The sequence below is a fragment of the Scardinius erythrophthalmus genome (assembly GCF_964197995.2).
Source record: "Scardinius erythrophthalmus genome assembly, chromosome: 2".
In the NCBI taxonomy this organism is placed as follows: Eukaryota; Metazoa; Chordata; class Actinopteri; order Cypriniformes; family Leuciscidae; genus Scardinius; species Scardinius erythrophthalmus.
Window position 1 is genome coordinate 62,669,112 of NC_138222.1, and position 20,959 is coordinate 62,690,070.

The 20,959-nt window shown below is 38.6% G+C and overlaps 1 protein-coding gene across 1 annotated transcript in view; it reads left to right on the forward strand.

The window, feature by feature from the left end:
• Positions 1 to 1,170: 1,170 nt before the first annotated feature.
• Positions 1,171 to 20,959, forward strand: part of ndrg2 (NDRG family member 2) — a 48,504-nt gene continuing 28,715 nt past the window's right edge. Inside the window, exon 1 of the mRNA XM_081358730.1 lies at positions 1,171 to 1,922. The gene's annotated coding sequence lies outside the window, so the exon portion shown is untranslated. The remainder of the gene's footprint in view (positions 1,923 to 20,959) is intronic.

Consider the following 20,959-nt stretch of genomic DNA (forward strand, 5'->3'; position numbering starts at 1 on the left):
TTATTAAGCATGTTTCACACAGCTTGCGTAACATGCATGAGTGAAACTGCAACTGTAGGTTTGTGTTGACCTTTCACACAGTAGTGTTTTTTGGGTTACTGCATTGAGCATTACCTTTGATAATGGCCATATTGAATGGTTTATGGGAGATTATCGTTAAGAACAATTTCAGACTTCATTGTCATGAAATCTATTTTAAGTAAGATCCAAATTGTAATTAATCTACACTGAACCCAATCCCCACAGTTTAGCTTTAAACTTCTTAAAGGGACAGTTCATTCAAAAACATTGTTTACACCTGATGCACCGAATCTGTTACTTAATATGTAGAACAAAAGAGAAGATATTTTTAAACATCTGTGAAAAATCTTGCTTATTCAATGAAAAGCAATGGGGTCCAACATTTCCACTACAGAATAAAACATTTTAAAAGTTAATTGCGAATTTATTTCACAATTGTGGATTTACATCTCGCAATTCTGACTTTTTTCTCCGAATCACAAGATATAATCTCGCAATTGCGAGAAAAAAGTCAAAATTGCGTGATATAAAGTTGCAACTGCGAGTTATAAAGTAAAATTCTGAGGGTAAAAAGGACAAGTTTTGTAGTGCAAGTTTATGTTTCAAAATTCTGACTTAATATCATGCAATTTCGTTTTTATTTCATGCAACTCTGACTTTTTTCCCCCGCAATTTCGTGTTTATATCACACGATTCTGACTTTTTTCTCGCAATTGTGAGTTTATATTACACAATTCTGAGACAGAAAGTCAAAGAGAGATAAAATTATTGTGAGATTTTTATTCTGTGGTGGAAACAAGCTTCCATAGAATATATCTGTGCTCTGCAGAAGAAAGTAAGTCAAATGAGGATATAATTATTTTTGGAAGACTTTTCCGGTAATCATCTGGGTTCACTCAGAGTGAATGCTGTAGGCTTACCTATTAATTCGATGGCCAAAATAAATATGCACTGCATGTGAAACAGGCCTAAATGAAGTGAAGAAATCTGCCTTATAATCACACCTGGCATCTACAAAGTTTTAAAAATTATTTATAGCATATAGCCTATGTTTTAGAATAGCTGCACTGATCATAGTTACCATGTAATTGTGATATTTTTTGGTCTAACTACAAATACCACGGTGTTGTGTGTCTCAATTGAGCATGTGTCTTCTTCCATCCACATCTCAACAGGACTGCCTGAAGCGAGCTTTATGTTGAGGACTCAGAGGATGACGCGCGTCCCCTTTTCATTCGGCTTTCCAAATCATTCCTCGACCCAATTTGCATTTCATATACATTTCTGCATGAAATGAGAGATTAGTGTATTTATATCTTCTGACGCGCCCCAAATCACACGAAGCTCTTGCCTCAGACTGTAACCAGAACCTTGGAATGCGAACGCGTTTTGTTCCACCAGGCGCTTCAACAACGGGCGCGAACCATTGCCAAAAAAAGGGGGGAGCCTTTTTCAAGTACGGGGTTTCTTTGACATTCAGCTTCCGAGTATAGATATGTTGGAGGGTTGGCTACAGAAATAGCTTTTCATAACACATACGCCACATAACTGTCCCCAAACACCTCAGCACCGACGACTCGAGCTCGATGGATAATTTCGCGCTCCCCCATCCATAACTCAAGTCGACTTGTTTGATTGACGGCTCCACATTTTTTTTGTAAGATTTTTTTTTCTGTGGCTACAGAAAGCACAAAAAACGGGGTAATACAGAGCGAGGAAAAGAGGGAGAGAAAATAACAAACACCGCTGGAAAGAAAGTACGAGCGCAAGAGCACTGGGAGCCACCCAGGGTCAAGACTGTGAAAAATACATATATCAAAGACAAAGGACTGTCGACTTTTGCTTATTTTTGTATTTTAGGGAAATTGGGCACGCCGACATCATAATTATTTAAGTGCAAGGTAAGTGCAATTTTCTGAGAAACGCTTTTCTTTATAACAGCATTAATGTATGCAATTGGACTATCCTATACATCGCGTATGTTTTTAAATGCATGCAACAATGTGTTGCCCGTAACGAACGGTCACGATTTGTTGTGCACAAAGGAATTAAATATAAATATTCATAGACAATAAGAGCTGATCGTGCCGTTTTAAACGACACATGCGACGTGACCCTAATCAGTTCCAGCGGCTGGACACTTGTAAACAGAGCTGCGTTAACATCAGCTCGCTTAAAATGAACCACGACTGAATAACCTTAAGGTTGCAAGCATTACAGAAACCAACCCACATTTTTTTCCAGTGTTTTTTGGTGAATTTAAGTAAGCCAGCGTCACTTAACATGTCAGTTTACTAGTGGTTTAATTGATGATGGTCTTTGTTCATGCATTTGCGCAGGAGTGATGCATACGTGTTGTTTTTTGTTGGTGCGAACTTGAATTGTGAAATAAAAACACTGGCTCACGCAGCGGGCTTGCAGCTCCAGCCATGGGCTTTTCTGCAGTTCTGCAGAACTTACGCGCCGTGGCTGTGGAGAATGTGTGTCAATGTCAAAGGGAGGTGTGTCGCGGGCCCAGACAAACCCGCAAGAGCCTTTTCCAGCCACGACTGCACGCAACAAACACGCACAAAGACTCACTGAGATACACTGAAGCGGGGTTTATCTGGGGTCTTAAAATTCAGTGAGTCATACTACAAGCTTTAAAGAGAGAGTTCAGAAAAAAAAATAAAAAAATCTGCCATTTACTCAACGTCATTTTTCCCCCCTTTTACGTAAAGCAAAATAAATAATATGCTATTAACTCTAGCCTACTTGTTTCCATACTACAAAAATGGACTCATTCACTCTGTTGCTCTCCAAAAATAGCTACCAAAATATGTTCTAAGAACGTCTTGCTGACGTTCCATTTAGTTCTGAAAACGTTATTTTTATTTTTATTTATTTGTTTGGAGTATGGAATCTTGTTTCCGCCATGGAACAAAACAATATCTTCACAATTTAGATTTTATCACTCGCAATTGCAAGTTTGCATCACGCAATTCTGAATTTTTTCCCTCACATTTGCGAAATAAATATTTTTTCTCTCAATTGCAAGTTTATACTTGCAATTCTGACTTTATAACTCACAATTCTGACTTTTTTTCTTGCAATTGTGAGTTTATATCTTGCAATTCTTACCTCTATTCCAAGAATTGTGAGATATAAACTTGCAACTGTGAGGGAAAAAGATTTACGAGAAAAAAAATGGAATTGCAAGATGTAAACTCACAATTGCTAGAAAAAAGTATGAATTGCGAGATAAAAATGATTTCAATTATCTTTTTTAATATTGTATTATTTGTTAGAGAACACAACATGGGAATGTTTAAATGTATCATTTTGCAAACATTATGTTCATTCTAAATGTTTTCTGAACCATCTGTAACAATTAATAAGTAGTCACATTTAAAAAACATGACAAGAATATTCAATTAACAAAGTTTCAGAAAAACATTCCATGACCGATGTATAAATATCGGTTTTGCGCAAATGCTTACCTCACACACACATGCACTGAAAATTTCAAAAACTTTTAGCCTTTTATGTTCAAACCGGAGTCAGACAATGATGGAGAGACTCAAGAAGAAGTGACAACATGTAGAAGCAACAGGACATTTCTGAATGGATAGTTGATGAATTTATGTAGCTTATGTGTAGTTAACTTCTAGTCATTGATTAGCATATTCTGTCTTGATAATCTATAAATCGTGTTCAGGGGGCGGGGTTTATGTAAATTTTAGGGTTGGTGATGTCACTAACCCGGGAGGAATGTGGTGTAGTCTCTACCAGCCGTTAGTTGTAGTTCTTAAAAAACAATTTCTTTAAAAGCAAATATCTCCCTTTGCTTTGAACTTTGAGCGCTGTAACTTTGCAGATGTTGTTTATGCTCAAACAGCAACATTACACACTAACTAAAGTTAGAAAAGTGAAATCATAATCAACCACCCCTTTAGTCTTTCATCAACAGTTTAGTGTTTTTTTCTCTCTACTCCTCTAATTTGATTGGTCTGAGCTCAGGCTGTCAGATTGTGTGTTGCTTGGTGACACACACACTTGATCCAGCTGATTTACAATGTACCAACACTGTTTCTGGTGTGATAATGTTTACATAATAACTCGCTCCGCCTCTGAAACGATTTCTTTTCGGTCGATGTCATCAATCCCTCTTAGTTTGAACCCCCTAAACCACATTTCATATAGAGACCAACAGTCGGGGTGCAAAACTAAAAATCCTGTTAAGGATTTCATTGAATTTTAAGTTACATTTCAGTCTGGTCCTAGACAAATCTAGCATATAGCTTTGGAATATAGTTAACTAGTTGTATTTTATGGTGCTTTCTCGTCTTGCTTGGATCTTGACAGTGTGAGTCATCTCCCATTTTAGTCTCCTTTCATGCTAAAACAAGATTAGGGTGAGTAAATTACATAACTCAGTTGTTAGATGAAGTGTCGCTTTAAAGGCACGAGTCTGTTAATGTGATGTCCGTTCACAGCTGGGGATGTCAGAGCTGCTGGTCTCAGCATCTGGTCAGGGTTTGGGCATGTACAGGTAAAGAGAGACTCAGAAGACACCAGTGTTGGGCTCACAGCACTCCAGGCTGTCATGTGTTCATCATTCATGTGTTCATCACTGTGAGTGATTGAACAACACATAGTTACCAGACAGGCAATGAGCAGAAGAAGAGATATTTCATTCGACTCAACAGTCTAATGACTGTAGCGAAACTATCCATCTGTTAAACTTTCATTTATCAGTTGTATGATAATCTATCTATCTATCTATCTATCTATCTATCTATCTATCTATCTATATATCTGTCTATCTATCTATCTATCTTTCTATCTATCTATCTATCTATCTGTCTGTCTGTCTGTCTGTCTGTCTGTCTGTCTGTCTGTCTGTCTGTCTATCTATCTATCTATCTATCTATCTATCTATCTATCTATCTATCAGTCTATCTGTCTGTCTGTCTGTCTGTCTGTCTGTCTGTCTGTCTATCTATCTATCTATCTATCTATATATCTATATATCTATCTATCTGTGTCTGTCTGTCTGTCTGTCTGTCTGTCTTTCACATGGTACATTTACTTTCAATAGATACAACGACTGAATGACAGACAGAACAATGCATGGTTGGACGGACAGAAAGATACAGTAGAATGAAGAAACAAATGATGGACGGACGAACAGAGAGAATTACAGAATAAACAAACGAATGGCAGACAGACAGAATGAAGAAACGGACAGATGGACAGACAGACAGACAGACAGAATGAACAAACAAACGACAGACAGACAGACAGAAGGAATAAATGGACAGACAAACAGACAGAATGAACAAACAAATGATGGACGGACAGAATGAATAGATGAACAAACAGATGGACAGATGGAAAGACGGACAGAGAGACAGAATGAAGTAACGGACAGATGGACAGACAGAATGAAGAAATAAATGACGGACAGACAGACAGAAGGAATAAATGGACAGATAAACAGACAGATTGAACAAACATATGACCGACGGACAGAATGAATAGATGAACAAACAGACAGATGGACAGACAGAATGAAGAAATAAATGAGGGACAGACAGAAGGAATAAATGGACAGATAAACAGACAGAATGAACAAACATATGACGGACAGACAGAATGAATAGATGAACAAACAGACAGATGGACAGACAGACAGATGGACAGACAGACAGATGGACAGAATGAATAAACAGAAAGACAGACAGAATAACAGAATGAACAAACCATGGACAGATGGTCATTCGTTTGTTTATTCTATCATTCCGTCTGTCTGTCCCTCCATCCACCCGTCCATCCATTTGTTCTGTTGTTCTATGTATTGAATGTAATAGCGTGTGATATTCCCAGTGTAAGACTGAACCTGTAACTGTCGTGATGAACAGATCAGTGAACAGCCAGAGGTCACAGGGGTCACTGAGTGTTTGTGGATCTGCTCCTGACGGTACAAAGATCCCTCTGTTCCTCCTCATCCTCCATCCATTCATCTCCAGCTATTCCTGCTCTCCGAGCTCTTCACTCGCCTGTACATCTGAACCATGAGGAGAGATACTGGGATGTGGGTGGATCTGAATCCAGATCTGTCAGACTAAAATGTTTTACTAGTTGATGATTTAGGGCTGGGAAATACACTATATCCATGGTATATTTGCAAAGATTTTTTATTATAAAATTGAGAATCAATGGAATTATCTCAATAGTTTTAATGCACTTAAAACTGCTCATTTCAATTATTCAACTCAACGATTCAGTCATTTGTTTGCGTCACAATTCAGAAAGTGCACAAAAAAATTCAAATAATTTTTTTTACTAAACATATTTGAACAATTGTTCTCAACCAGGGGACTGGCAAACTTCCCAAGATTACTGTAAATTAACTGTAATTTATTAAAAAGCGTATAGAATCACAAAATATTTATTTTAATTTAATTTATCAACACTCCCGGTTTCTGTTAAAGGTGACATATTATGCCCCTTTTCACAAGATGTATTATAAATCTATGGTGTCCCCAGAATGTGTCTGTGAAATTTCAGCTCAAAATACCAGATCATTTATTATAGCTTGTCAAAGTTGCCCCTTTTAGGGTGCGAGCAAAAACGCTCCGTCGACATGAGCTTCAGATACTCCGGTAATAACAAAACAGGCCAATCTCACTCATCTAAAATCTCACAAATAACCAGCAGTGAGTGCATCCTTATGGAGAGACTCGGGAAGAGTTTCTGAATGTTAGTGGAGACATTTCTGTAGTTGTTGTGGAGTTACATTGATCATCTCATCATCATGTTTAACTTCTCCACAAGTGTCCACAGTTCCTGAGGTCTTTATTAGACAGCGGTGACATGTTTTAGTGAATAGTGTTCAGTGCTCGTCTGTGCTCAACGACAGTTTCATGCTTTGCTGGATTTTTTGCCTTTGCGTTAGAACTGGTCTCTGTTGTCGCTTGTGAAACGTGCAGATTAAGGGCTGGTAATATTAAAATAAGATCCTCTTCATACGTCAGAAGGGGAGCGAAATCTGATCTGCTTATTTTTGACATGCTGGCAGAGAAAGGCTTACCAAAAAAAGTTACTGGGTTTCACTTTTCACGTTTTCTGGGTTGGTAGAAGCACCGGGACCCAATTATAGCCCTTAATCACGGAAAAAGTCAGATTTTCATGATATGTCCCCTATAATACAAAATTTGAAACCAAACAGCCAGTTTGGAGGAGCTTCAGATATTATGTTGGACAATGAAGGGCCTTTGATTCAAAAAGGTTGAGAATATCTTTCTTCTTTTTGTTAATGTTGGGAAAAACATGTGAAATACACTTAGATTTTTACCATTTTTGTTATACTTTTGTTACAATGGCTGTTTAGTTGAAATAATAGACCCTCTAATTGAAATCCCCCCAACCACCAATTTCAAGCCAATTCAAAGCAAATATGAACATTTAGATGTATTTCATATATTATAAATTGTGAAAACAAGTCACGCAGGTTAATACAGTAAGTGCAACTGTCTTCATAGAGTAACTGTTGCCATGTGCTGGTTTTTTGACTCCGCCCATATGTTGCTTTTGGCTATAGAGCTGTATCGTGACTGTGTTGCTGTGAAAGTAATTACAGAAAAACATTTGAATGCAACGTTTGCTTGAAAACACTTTCTTGTTTTGTCTTGTTTCTTGTGCAGTGAATGATATTATGTTATGAAACGTTGAAGTGCTGCAGAATTTGGGGTTTACATAAGCAAGGGAGTTTGAGGCGTTTCAGTGATGTCATGTCTTCATGGCCTGGTCATGGATTACATCTGCATAATAAGATCTGGAGGGGTTTTCGTGTGTCGCTTCCAAATGGTGACGAGCCTCCAGCGTGAAGGTCGACGAGGAACGAGTGTGTGTTGGGGAGAGAAAACATCTTGTCTTTCAGCAATGTGACTCTTCAGTGATGCACATCGGTTACGCAAGGACACTTAATCACGTCTAATGTTTGATTCTCTGTAATGAACCGAAGCACTGAGCTTTATCTGAAAGTTCACAAGGACACACTGAGATGATGAGGGAGAGAATCAGTGAGTAATTTAGACCGCTGAGATTCACCGGGAACAACAAGAGTGAGATTCCTTCATTCATACTGCTGGAGAAAAAGACATGAAAGTGTGAAGAACAGAACAGACATGACAGTAAATTATAGATAGACAGACAGACAGACATCTAGATAAATAGGTAGATAGATAGATAGATAGATAGATAGATAGATAGATAGATAGATAGATAGATAGATAGATAGATAGATAGATAGATAGATAGATAGATAGATAGATAGACAGACAGACATCTAGATAAATAGGTAGATAGATAGATAGATAGATAGATAGATAGATAGATAGATAGATAGATAGATAGATAGATAGATAGATAGATAGATAGATAGATAGATAGTGTAAGTCAGTGCTAGTGATCATCAGGGAGTTGCTGCTCTTCTCCAGCTGGAGTGAATAATGCGGGACCGTCGCTGTGGGAAACGCAGGAGTGAAGGATCAGGAAAACAACACTGAGGGTTTTGGCGTCTCTCTGTGTCTCCATGGCGGCTGCAGCAGCTCGTTTCTTTTCTTTTGTCATCTAAACTTTCTAGATGAACAAACACAGGGACAAAAACCAAGAGCAGACAGACAAACACACACCCGCCCAGATCCGCTGTGAATAGATCACTTACTTTTATTACTCATTTCACAATATGTTTGTTACCAGTTCAGTCATGCTCACTGTGTGTATGTGTGTGTGTGTGTGTGTGTGTGTGTGTGTGTGTGTGTGTGTTATTGAGCCATTACTATCTCTGGAAGCAACACAATCACACAGGTGTCACGTTTATTCTCCTTCGACACACACAGACTTAATCCAAATCAATACTGCAATTCACAAATAAATGCAATCACTAACATTATTGCATATTTTGTCCCATAGAGAAGTCATGATTTTTAAAATGTATTAAGTCACAAGTGGGAGTATATGAAGGCAAACTAAGTTTTTCCCTCTGCAATCAGAGAGCTGAACAGATTTCAGGAAGGAAAACATCTCGGGTTACAACTGTAACCCTAGTTCCCTGAGTAGGGAATAAGACGCTGCGTCGATGACGCTTTGGGAACGCCCTGCGTGATTGCGTCTAGAGCACGCATGTCAACTAGTCCAATGGCGAAAGTGAACGTCACGGGCAGGTTTGGATTTCATTTCATTTGCTCATTTGCAATCCGGTCTGACTGGCGTTAGCTTCGATAAGGCTGAAGCAAGTCGATCAGGATGTAGGAAGTATGGCAAAGTGACACAGCGTCTCGTCCCCTACTCAGGGAACTAGGATTTACAGTCGTAACCTGAGACCTTGGAGGCCGCCATACCCCTAGTAGAATGGGCTCTAGTGGCCAAAGGTGAAGGCAGGCTCACAACCTCATACGCAAGTGAAATAACCTTGACTATCCATAACAGTCTGTTTAGATGCAGGAAGGAGGCCTTTTTTAAGGGGCCCAAAGCATACCAGCAGCTGATCAGACTTTCTCCACAGGGCAGCTCTGTGGTAGTAAGTGTCCAGTGCTCTCACTGGACAGATGAGGTTTGATTTCTCCTGGTCTTGATCTTTAAAGGGAGGAGGACAGAACACCTGCAGTGCGATAGGCCGTGGTATATTGGTGGGAAACTTTGGTACATATCTTGGTTTCGGATAGAGGAACGCTTTGACCATTGAGTGCAAACTCAAGGTACGAAGGAGATACAGATAGGCCTCAGGATGCCACAAAGGAAAAGTATTATCAGAGGAGCTCTTCCGACAGATAAACCCCCCAGGGGGACATGGTAGGCTGCAATGGCCAAAACATATACCTTCAGTGTGGAAGGAGATAACCCTGAAAAAAAAAAGAAAAATGATCTTGAAGGAACTCGACAGGGCAACAGGGCAATTAACTGGATCCCATTGTTGTAGATCACACCAAGAAGTAAAAACTAAAAAAAATCAGGGCGTATAGCTTTCTCGTACACAGAGCTCTGGAGTGCAGTATGGTTTCTACAACCTCAGTTGAGAGACCAGAGTCTTTGAGTCAGGCCCACTCAGAGGCCAGACCCACAGGTTGAACGTTTCTGGACGGGGATGGAGGATTGCTCCCCTGCCTGAGATAGAAGGTCCCTCCTGACCGGAAGCTCCAGGGGAGAGCCGTTGTGAAGGGATATTAAGTGCGAAAACCACATTCTGCTTGGCCAGTACTGGGCTACCAACAGAACACTCACTCCGTCCTGGCGGACCCTCTCTAGAACTTCTGGGAGCAGAGCAATCGGGGGAAACGCATACATGTGCAAACAAGCACGTGATGGCCCCTCAGGTCTGGAAGGAAATGTCTCGATGCATTGAAGACCGCCATCATTTCCAGGCAGTTTATGTGCCACGAAAGATGATGACTCCTCCACAGGCCCTGAGCTGAGCGGCCTTCCATTTCCACTCCCCAGCCAGTGAGGAAAGCATCTGTCGAGAGCGAAACTCGATGGCAAAGAGATCCTAACACTGGACCCTGGGATAGAAACCAAGGTTTCCTCCATATAACCAAGGCACGGAGACACCGCCGTGTTATCTTGATCATACGAAGTGTCTTGAGCCACCACTGTAGGGGCCGAATGGTACAATGTTGGACGCAGCTGCTATCCGGCCCAACAGTCTTTGAAACTGTTTTACAGTGAGTGACTAGCTTAGCTTTATCTCTTTTACAACTGTGAGAATCGAGGCGAAACGAGCAGACGAGAGCACGGCCCTCATTGTCACTGAATCCCACACAACACCAAGAAAGGTGGTCCTCTGTGCTGGAGAAAGCACACTTTTCTTGGCATTCAATCTCAACCCCAAATTTTTCATATGTGCGAGAACAACATCTCGATACCAAACCACCAGCTGTTCCAACTCTGCCAGAATCAGTCAGTCGTCTATGTAGTTCAGAAAACGTATGCCCTGCAGCCTGAGCGGGGCTAGAGCTGCATCTACGCATTTCGTGAACATGCGGGGTGATAGAGCTAGACCGAATGGAAGAACCCGATACTGGTGGGCTTTGCCCCCAAAAGCAGACTTTAGGAACTTCCTGTGTTGTGGAAGGATGGAGACATGGAAGTACCGTAAAACTTCAAATAATAGCCCGGGCTTTTATTTTCCCAAATTGCCGAACTGCACCGGCTTGTTTTTGAGACAGGCGTCTATATGAGACTGGCCTTTAATTTAGTGTTGAGACTTCACCCTGTGCTGCAATATACATTTAGTTTTACATTAATTCACAGAAATCAGCTGGTTGAATGCAAATTGCTGATGTTATCGGATTTTCAGGTGATATTCTCAATTCATTCAGTTAACGGACGCTCTGAGATAAAGTGAATGCAGACTAAGCAACGATTGTATTTAATTGTACAGTACAATCATAACATAGTACAGACATGATCTTAATTCCATAATGTCCTTAAACATAACAATATTGCTGGCCATTAACTGACAAAGTGCGCGTCCGGTGTGCGATACCTCGAGTTGTCATAGACGCGACGCGGTGCTAACTCTCTCTGCCTGCCTTGCTTGCGCTAACAGCTCCCGCCCAGATGCGCAGGGCTCTCTTGCGTGCGCAATCTTCACCATAGAACTGGCTTAAACAGACGATCTGACGGGTTTTAGAAGATTAAATACAACCTGAAACTAAAAAACGGACCGGGCCTCTATTTGAGACCGGCCTTTATTTATCCAAACCTGTAGCCACACCAGGCGTGTAAAAGAGACAGGCGTCTATTTGGGACTCGGCTATTATTTGAAGTTTTACGGTATGCATCTTTCAGACCAGTCCTCGGATCTGATTTGAGCCACGATCTGCTTTAGCGTTAGCATCTTGAATTTTAGCTTCTTGACCGAACGATTCAGAAGACGGAGATCTAAAATGTGATGCTTTTTTGGAACAATGAAATACCGGCTGTAGAACTCTATAAAGAGTCTATAAGATCCAGAGGGACTAGTTCTATAGCTTTATATATATACCAGCGCTTGCTGAGGCACAGAAGCTAGCGCCGGTCAGACCGGATGTGCTTTTATCCTTTCCTGGTCATGACATCACCACAAAAAAAGATTCTATACAGTGGGAAAAGTTCTTTAGATTATTAAATGTTCTTCACACTAACAAAAAAATACTGAAATCACTGAAATTTTCTTTGGGAAACCAAAAATAGCTCTTCTATCTATGGCATCGCTGCGAAACGCAAGTATGATAGTTTGTTTTTACGATTTAGACAATGCAATTTTATATTTTCTCTACATTTCACTGTATCACTAAAAAAGAAAACATTTTTCTATTTATTTGTGCATTATTTACTTTATTTATCAAGTTATTTATAATATTTTGTGTCCGGTGTTTGTGTTTAGTGTTTTTTCTCAGATTTAGTGATATTTTTTGCACCATTTTGTCCTGAAAGCTGAATAAACTCAAACTCAACACAAACATGCACTATTGTTTTGCTGATCAGCCCATTAAACTTGATTCACACACACTCTTTCAGGGTGTTTTGTGCAACAGCTCGAGGTCTTGAAATAGCACTCAGTTGACACGCACTTAGTAACGTCACACCACACCGTCCTCAACTCTACTACAAGGACGTTTCTCCAGTCGATTGATTCAGGTTTTGACTTTTCATGTTCAGAGGTCTTCGCTCTTGATTGACAGGATATCTGTAACCTGAAAATCTGAAAAACGTAATAGTTTCCGAACGCTGCTTGAAGTTTGCGTAAGTCCCAGGCAGTCACATGCGGCCTGATGTCTTCAGGAACGTAATACACACCGATATACAACTGCTTGCCCGAGAATAGCCCGACCGCAACCTATCCCAGTGTCCTTTATCATGACGCCTAAAAATACTGTCCACTACTACCTCCCTGAAACTCAACCTCGCTGCCCGACGTCTGTCTTGTTTTTCAGTGCAAATATCACTCTAAAAAATGCTGGGTTTGGATCAAATATGGGTTAAAAAAATAATGTAACCCATCAGTTTTTGTCCATACTTGACCCAAACATGGGTTGAAACAACCCAGCAATTGTGAGTGAAAACATTCTTAAATCAAGGTACATTTACTTCATAAGCAAAATGACAACATATAAAGTTTTGTGTCAAAATTAAGTGTGTATGCGTAAAACAAAGACAAATATCTGCCAATGGTGGCAGACGAATAAACTTGTTTTCTCTTTGAATTAAGTTTAGTTTTTCTTATTTCAAGCATAAACTTTTCAATCATAAAAAATATACAAATCCAGACTTAATATCTCATGATGTTTTGCTTCTCAAGTAAATGTATCTTGATTTTACTCTGTAAAAATTATATTTTGAAGTTATAAATAAAGCATGGATAATTGGTTTTATAAGAAAACACCATTTCTACTTAATTTATTCAGTTTTAAATTATTCAGTTTTGCATTTAATTCAGTGTTCTACTTGCTGTCTGTTTTTTATTGTTTGTAAAAAATTACTAGCAATTTCTGAGTAATTATTATTATTATTTTTTTTGCAGGTATGTATCTTGTTTTAGACGTTTAGATATTACTGGAAAACAAGACAAAAATACAAAATAAAAATCAAGTTTTTTTTATTTTATTTTTTTTTTATATATAACCCAATTTGCAGAATTTGTTTTCTTGTTTCATGCATAAACTCATTTAATTATTATTATTATTATTATTTTCAGAAACAAGATGTAATATGCCATTTTGCTCCTCAAGTAAAAGTAAAAAAAGAGTTGTAAATAAAAAAAATAATAAGAAAAATTGGGATTCATTTCCCAATATTCAAAATACTCCCACTTCAAAATTTCACGTTTGTAACGGGGTTAGGAAGAAGGAGGCGGGAACCGGCGGACAATCAATAAACATTTAATAAAATACACAAATACAAAAATAAAATAAAACGGCCAGCAGCCCCTCACGGACGACTGCTGGCAATACAAACATAAAACAAAACATCAAATAAAAGCAGGCCTGTCCTCTCTCGCTCTTCACTGACGTCGCTCCTCCTTTATGCCTCCGCTCCTCCGTGAGAGATGCGAGACCGGTGCGCCTCACAGGTGTAGCTCATTTTCAATCACGCCACCGGCCTCGCGCCGTCCTCCCACGGCCCTCGACCTCGTCCTGCTCGTCACATACCCCCTTCACCCCTCGCAGGCCGGGGGGTACCACCGAGGCTGCGCCTACTCCCCCCCCCCCCCTCCCCGGGGGGGCCGATCACGGCGGCTGCGGAACCTGGGGGTATGGACAGACGAGGCGAGAGTACAGGAGACGGAAGCATGAGGAGCGACAGAGCCGAGAGAGGGGAGAGAGGAAAAGAAAAGAAAAAAAAATTCCGGTTCCCAGACACACTGCCGCTCGGCCCTCAACCACTGAGAGATTCACTCGCGGTGCCATGCGATGGTACCGGACATCCGTTGGGGGACGGCTCGACACTCCTCCGCCTCCTGGCGGACGGCGATGGCTCCTCCGATCGAGGGCAGCCGGCAGCGAGCCCCCCCGCTCCCCGCTCCGCGCCCATCATGGCTGACGGCAGCGGGCTCCGGCCCACTGGCGAACGGGAGCGACCCCTCCGCTCCCCCGCGGACGGCAGCCATCCCTCCTCGTCCCAGGAGGACGGTAGCGAGCTCTCCGTCCCACCTGATCTTCTCTCGATCCAGCACCATCGCGTCGGGCAGCAATCGGCGGCACTCGCTCCCTCGTGCTGCCCGAGCTCCTCAGCACCGCGATTCCCTCCCAGCAGCGAGAGCTCTTTGACAGCGTGTCCCTCCTTCTTCCCGGGTTTCGGCACCAATGTAACGGGGTTAGGAAGAAGGAGGCGGGAACCGGCGGACAATCAATAAACATTTAATAAAATACACAAATACAAAAATAAAATAAAACGGCCAGCAGCCCCTCACGGACGACTGCTGGCAATACAAACATAAAACAAAACATCAAATAAAAGCAGGCCTGTCCTCTCTCGCTCTTCACTGACGTCGCTCCTCCTTTATGCCTCCGCTCCTCCGTGAGAGATGCGAGACCGGTGCGCCTCACAGGTGTAGCTCATTTTCAATCACGCCACCGGCCTCGCGCCGTCCTCCCACGGCCCTCGACCTCGTCCTGCTCGTCACAACGTTTAATTCAATGTGTTATTTTTTTAGTGTACAAGTATCTGCCAATTCCCTTTAAATTAAATGTATTTGTCTGCCACATTAGCAGATATTTGCTCTTGTTTTAATGCAAACTTAATTGTGATGCATTTTATTTTGATGCATCTTATTATGTTGCTTCTCCAGTAAATCTATCTTGACTTACGAATGTTTACATATTTTTCTGGAAAACAAGTGAAAAAATATTGAATAAGACAATTTTTTTTTTTTTTTTTTTTTACAGAGTAATTGTGAAAAAAATTACAAGATATGAAGTCTTGTTTTCTGGAAAAAATAAATAATAATAATTAAATGAGTTTGTGCTTGAAACAATATCTTCCAATGGGGTCAGAAAAATACAGTAATAAAGTTTTTAGCACATTATCTCACTTAATTTTGATTTAAAAATAAATAAATAAATCTTTGCATCTCTAGTACATGAATCTTGATTTAAGAATATTTAGAATATTTTTTTTCTAGTTATTGTAAATCTGGATAATCAGAAGAAAACATTTTTTTGAGACAGTCTGACTTCATTTAGTCGCAGAGCCGAGGGTGAAATTGTGCTTTTATTAATTTTCAGCTTTCATCTCAGCTTTTATTAATTCTCATTTTTACTCTGCTATTATGCCTGTAATAATCACTGTGAAAACGACACACACCCTGCTTATTTATGTCAGCTATTAACGTATTAGTGTTTAAGTTATTCATCACTGTTACCATAACTAAACGTGATTTAATCACCCCTAACTGCGCTAAAAGTGCTGCTCTTCCTCAGTATTTTGTCTTGTTTTCCAGAACAAAACTAAAAATACATAAACATTTTTAAATCAAGATGCATTGACTTGAGATGCCAAATGAAATCAGTTAAGAAGTCTTGTTTTCTGAGGAATGTATCAAGAGTTTAAGCTTAAAAGATTAAAAGATCTACTTTGCACAAAAATGATTTTCTTATTTTGATTTTGTATTTTTGTCTTGTTTTCCATTACAAATATCTAAAAATTCTTAAATCAAGATACGTTTACTTGTAAAGAAAAATGACTTAAAGTCTTGTTATCTACAATTATGCATAAAACAAGAACGAATATCTAATCTAATTAAGATTATTTTTCTGACCCCATTTGCAGATTTTCTTCTTGTTTTTTTAAGCTTAAACTTAATTTTTGATAATTCTTTTTTTCAGAAAACAAGACTTAATATCTTATTTTGCTTCTCCGGTAAATATATCTTGATTTAAGAATGTTATTTGTACTGGAAACAAGATAAAAAATAATAAATACTGAGATAACCAACAATAGTGAGGAAGAACAGACTTTTTTTGCGGTGTAACACTAAATGTTTTACTCATTCGGAGCAAAGAAAGAGCAATTGTTGAGCAATAACATCTTCCTGTGGGCAGTGAGGAAACGTTGTGTGTGATGTGATTAATCAGAGGTGTCTGTGTGTGTGTGTCTGTGTGTGTGTGTGTGTGTGTGTGTGTGTGTGTGTGTGTGTGTGTGTGTGTGTGTGTGTGTGTGTGTGTGTGTGTGTGTGTACAGTGCCAAAACTGGAGCATCTCTGGTGCTTTATCGTTTCCTCAGGCATTTCTGCATTTATTGATGCGCAGGAGAAAAGGAGAAGGAGGGATGAGAAAAGGAGGGATGAGCTGAACGGACTGAGAGAGTTTGCCAGCGCAGTTGTTTATCAGTGAACGCTGGAGTTGTTTTGAAGTCTCGGACTAAGCAGGCCATGAGAGAGAGAGAGAGAGAGAGAGAGAGAGAGAGAGAGAGAGAGAGAGAGAGAGAGAGAGAGAGACATAGAGAGAGAGAGAGAGAAAGAGAGTTTAGTAACAGGGGCCAGAGATTGCGTAACTCTTGCGATTTTTGCATTTATCTTTCTCCTGTAAGTGTGCCACTAAAATGTTTTGCTCTGTTCTGAACTCCTGCATTGCTATAGTTGATGATGTTTACTTGATCAGTGAAAATATACAGTTTGAGTTACAGTTTCTAAAAGAGTCTCTTCTGCTCACCAACACAGCATTTATATGAGCAAAAATACAGTAAAAACAGTAAAATTGTGAAATATTATTACAATTTAAATGAACTGTTTTCTATGTGAATATATATTAAACTGTAATTTATTCCTGTGATCAAAGCTGAATTTTCAGCATCATTACTCCAGTCTTCAGTGTCACATGACCCTTCAGAAATCAGGATAATATGATGATTTGATGCTCAAGAAACATTTATGATTATTATCAGTGTTGAAAACAGTTCATATTCATACATTGTGATACATTTTATTTTTCAGGATTCTTTGAAGAATAGAAAGCTCAAAAGAACAGCATTTATTGTAAATATAATCTTTTGTAACATTATACATGTCTTTATTCTCACTTTTGATCAATTCAAGGCCTCCTTTCAGAATAAAAGTATTAATTTACTTACTTACCCAAAACTTATGAACAAATTGTAAGTATAAAAGACTCAATTTCAATTTCACTGTTGTATTTTAATAATCTGTCGGCTAATGACTTGATTTTCAGTTGATATTCACAACATATATCCACACATCTGTATAATATAATGTGATTCTGGGACACATATTGGATTGAACGGCCTTATTTATGCTTGTTTTGGCTGAAAGTGTTGTGCAGTTTTCCTAGTCGATGCTGTTTCAGATGTTTGTGCTGTTTAATATGGTTTCAACAAGCTTAATCACGTCATTTGGGACTCATAGGGGTTTGGAACAGAGAAATCTTTGTCAGATTCAGATGTTGCACAACTTTCCCACAGCTTTGGGTCTGGGTTGATTGCTTCACACTGTCCAGTGGTTTGGGAAGAGAAATGCATGCTTTTCTTAAAGGGGTGGTATAATGCCCTTTTCACAAGAAGTAAAATAAGTCTCTGATGTCCCCAGAGTGTGTATGTGAAGTTTTAGCTCAAAATACCCCACAGATATTTGTATATAGCATGTTAAAGTTGTCATGTTAAACTTTTTGAGGGTGAGCAAAAACGCACCGTTTTTGTGTCTGTTCCTTTAAATACAAATGAGCTGCTGCTCCCGGCACAGGGGGCGGAGCTTCAACAGCTTAGCCTTTTATGTTCAAACCGGAGTCAGACAAAGATGGACAGACTCAAGATGAAGTGACAACATTTGTTGTCGTCCTTAAAAAGCGATTTCTGTAAAAGCAAATATCTCCCTTTGCTTTGAACTTTAAGCGTTGTAACTTTCAGATGCTGTTTATGCTCAAACAGTGACATTACACACTAACTAAAGTTAGAAAAGTGAAATCATAATCAACCACCCCTTTAAAGTCCCGGCTTGTTTTGGTCATAATACATCACATTATAGGAGTAAAATATAGGCTATGGATGATTTTGCATGTGAAGTTTTGAGTGCATTTCACTTGTATAGACGCAGAGAGCTGAGAAAGGCAAACCTGCAGATCTCAGCATGAGAAATGTTCAGCGTCGAGATTCTAGACAAGATGATTGTCTTTTACAGTGAAAGGCATCATTTGAATATTTCTGCATATATTCAGAGGATTTTAGCGCAGTCTCATTGGTCCCAGAGGAGAGACGGGTCGCTATCGATCCGTCACTGAATCCATTAGAGTCTGTCAATGGACTTGTGTCCTGGTTTAACTTTAACTCATCTCTCGCTTTAGAAACACATCACACTTGTTTAATGCTGTTCTCGTCACTGCTGATTGAGTCATGAGATGTTTCTGATGTTTTCTGACTCAATCAGAGATACACAGTTTGTGTGTGTGTGAGTGTGTTCATTTTAACTGTGATTTCTGGCCTCAGGGGGTGAAGCTCATGAAAACATGTTAAAGTCATATTTCAACACAAAAACTCAAGAGAAAAATGGGAAATTGTATTTTGCAATAATATATGAAAATGATTTAAAAAAAATAAATCATTACAATTTAATCACATTTCACCCAAATTTGTATATTCTCTCTCCATTATTCTTAATGCGATAACAGACTTCCTAAAAAATAGGCTTTGTTTTCTTAGAGCAAAACAATTTATTGTACTAATTAAAATGTTAAAATATGTTATATTATAAATGTTAAAAATATATAATTTAAATATAAAATATAATATTAAAAAAAAAAATAAAAAAAAAAATAAAAAAAATAATAGATGTCATTATATGTGACCTGGAAATATTCTTGACAGGTCCAGGTCATATTTTACCACAAAAACACAATAGAAAAATATGAAATTATATTTTGCAATAATATATGAAAATGATTTAAAATTTAAAAAATAAATATTTAATATTTAGAATTTTTTTCATGACAATAAAACCACATTTGGCACCCAAATTCTCAGTGTTTTACTGTGTCTGAATATTCTAATTTAATATTTAATATTAAAATATATTTAAATGATTTTTTAAATAATTTCTACTTTTTCTTTTGTCACTGTGTGTGACCTGGATACGTTCTTGACAGGTTTCAGTGAGATTCGTCTCAATCCTCCTACGCTGCTTATTTTCTTTCACACATTTTCTCTCTTTCAGTTCATTTCCATTTCATCCTCTGTTTGTTTCGCGGCGTCGTTCCTCGGGACAGACTGTGTTTATGTTCTCTGAAATATAAGTGACCCGCTGAGGAAGACGAGCGCTGAGGAGATGAAGAGGCTCTCGGGTCACAAGATTAATCTCGCTCTCGTCTCGTTTATGACACCGATCAATAACAGCTCATGATCAATAATGCTGTCTGAAAACTCAATAACTCTATAATCAATAACAGCACATGATCAATAATGCTGTCTGAAAACTCTATAACAATAACTCTATGATCAATAACAGCTCATGATCAATAATGCTGTCTGAAAACTCTATAACAATAACTCTATAATCAATAACAGCACATTATCAATAATGCTGTCTGAAAACTCAATAACTCTATAATCAATAACAGCACATGATCAATAATGCTGTCTGAAAACTCTATAACAATAACTCTATAATCAATAACAGCACATGATCAATAATGCTGTCTGAAAACTCTATAACAATAACTCTATAATCAATAACAGCACATGATCAATAATGCTGTCTGAAAACTCTATAACAATAACTCTATAATCAATAACAGCACATGATCAATAATGCTGTCTGAAAACTCTATAACAATAACTCTATAATCAATAACAGCACATGATCAATAATGCTGCCTGAAAACTCTATAATAATAACTCTATGATCAATAATGCTGTCTGAAAACTCTATAACTCTATAATCAATAACAGCACATGATCAATAATGCTGTCTGAAAACTCTATAACTGTGATCAATAACAGCACATGATCAATAATGCTGTCTGAAAACTCTATAACTCTATAATCAATAACAGCATAATGCTGTCTGAAAACTCAATAACTCTATAATCAATAACAGCACATGATCAATAATGCTGTCTGAAAACTCAATAACTCTATGATCAATAACAGCACATGATCAATAATGCTGTCTGAAAACTCTATAACTCTATAATCAATAACAGCACATGATCAATAATGCTGTCTGAAAACTCTATAACTCTATAATCAATAACAGCACATGATCAATAATGCTGTCTGAAAACTCAATAACTCTATAATCAATAACAGCACATGATCAATAATGCTGTCTGAAAACTCAATAACTCTATGATCAATAACAGCACATGATCAATAATGCTGTCTGAAAACTCAATAACTCTATAATCAATAACAGCACATGATCAATAATGCTGTCTGAAAACTATAACAATAACTTTATAATCAATAA